Source organism: Montipora capricornis, chromosome 9 (assembly GCF_036669925.1).
Source record: "Montipora capricornis isolate CH-2021 chromosome 9, ASM3666992v2, whole genome shotgun sequence".
Classification (NCBI taxonomy): Eukaryota; Metazoa; Cnidaria; class Anthozoa; order Scleractinia; family Acroporidae; genus Montipora; species Montipora capricornis.
In genome coordinates, this window is record NC_090891.1 from 5,135,678 (window position 1) to 5,137,635 (window position 1,958).

General features: G+C 40.9%; 1 protein-coding gene across 2 annotated transcripts in view; it reads right to left on the minus strand.

Annotated features, from left to right (window-relative positions):
- Positions 1–523: 523 nt before the first annotated feature.
- LOC138015479 (adhesion G protein-coupled receptor B1-like) overlaps positions 524–1,958 on the minus strand; it is a 25,027-nt gene continuing 23,592 nt past the window's right edge. For both annotated transcript variants that reach the window (XM_068862544.1, XM_068862545.1), the window contains exon 13: positions 524–1,958. This exon is cut by the window's right edge and continues 994 nt beyond it. The gene's annotated coding sequence lies outside the window, so the exon portion shown is untranslated.

The window sequence follows — 1,958 nt, forward strand, 5'->3', positions numbered from 1 at the left end:
CACGACACCATCGAGTTTACATGGGACTGGTCAAAACGGAACATTAATTTTCTTGATGTACAGGTTATTAACAACAATGGTGTTATTGAAACTGATTTATACACTAAGCCAACTGATAAGCATCAGTACTTGTTCCATACCTCATGTCATCCTAAGGGGGTTAAAAAAAGTATCCCATATGCACAGGCCTGCTGCGTTTGAGAACAGGGCAGCTGATCTTCAAAAGAATTTAGTTAATAGGGGTTATAAAGAAAAATTTGATCGGGACCAAATCCAAGGGGCTCGGGTATTAGAACGGGAAAAGCTACTTGCACCTAGGCAAGGGAGTACAACTAGCGAGAGATTACCATTTGTGGTTACGTATCACCCGAGCCTGCCTAATATTGGGGGAATATTAAGAGAGTTACATTCCCTTTTACACATTTCCAATAGGTGTAAGCAGGCCATTCAAGATTTGCCCATTATGGCGTTTCGTCGCCCTAAGAGCTTGAGGGACTATTAAATTACGCTCTTGATCGGGAAACTGAGGGTACCCGAGGAACTCATAAATGTGCTAGTAGCAGATGTGATGTTTGTAATTATCTTATTGTAGGAGATAGGTTCTCTAGCCATGCTACTGGTACTAGCTATACTATAAATCGCAGTTTGGATTGTAATTCTAGGAATATTGTTTACTTAATTAGTTGCAAGGTTTGTGGTTTTCAGTATGTAGGCTCAACCACCACAAAGTTTAGGTCAAGGTTCAACAACCACAAGAGCCGTTTATGAGCCCACTCTGGGATGTCTGCTGTTAATAAGGAGAGCGATGATCTTATCTATAAGCATTTTTATAGTCATGGGCATCATGAAATTCAAGATGTTAGCATACAACGTATAGATAAAGTTAATGCAGAAGACGATCTGCTTGCTAAGGAAGGGCAATGGGCATATCGGCTCCGATCCTTGAAACCGGATGGGCTTAATAAGAGTGACTTCTTTTTTAGCCAGAACAGAGGGAAACGTAGCCGAAAGTAAAATTCTGTTTCTAATACAGAATTACCTATTACATACTTTACTGGGTAATGTGTCTATTTTCCCTTTTTTTTTTTTTTACACTTACTTCCCTTTTATTTTAAGCGTCACTCATATACTCTCCGTTCGCATGCTATCCTTTGGCACGCGTGCATGTTGTCCTTTGGCACGTGCGGAGTTACTTATGTTTGACTTGTTACGGTTATTTACGGTTGAAGTCGTAGCGCGCACTTTCGTATTTCGTATTTCGTATTTTCGTATTCAGTGGCGTAGTAGAAATTTTGTATAACAGTTTTTCTTCATTCACCCCGAAGAAGACCGACAAGTCGGACGAAATATAGGTGTTCTCTATAAACGTGTCTTGTCTTTATTTGTGTTTTATATATTGCTTCATGAAGAAAACATCTACACTTATTGGATGCTTGTGAAAGCCACACCTAGAGACACAGAGAACATCAAGAAAGAAATATGCCGCATCTTTAATAATAACGGATTACGCATTACCATAGAAGCTAACAAACAAATAATCAACTTCCTAGACGTCACATTCAACCTTAACCAACATCGGACACAAATTCCTCGCCCTAGTAGACAAGCACTTTCCCAAAGATCATAAGCTCAGAAAAATCTTCAACCGAAACACCATCAACATCAGTTACAGCTGCATGAACAACACGAGACAAATAATCGACAACCATAACAAACGCATCTTAACAGCATCTATACAGATTGATGACACCGCCACTGCCGCCGCCACTACCATGGATAACAACAACATGATTACCGGTTGGGTGTGATCACCACTACACTATCAGAGCAACCATGCTGGCTACATGGCCAATCTGGATAGTGAATGGGAATTGCGTGGTCATCCGGGGCCCATGTTTTTCCCCAACTAGATGACGCTGGATCAACCAGAACGATGATTCACAGGCGGACGAGAGAGA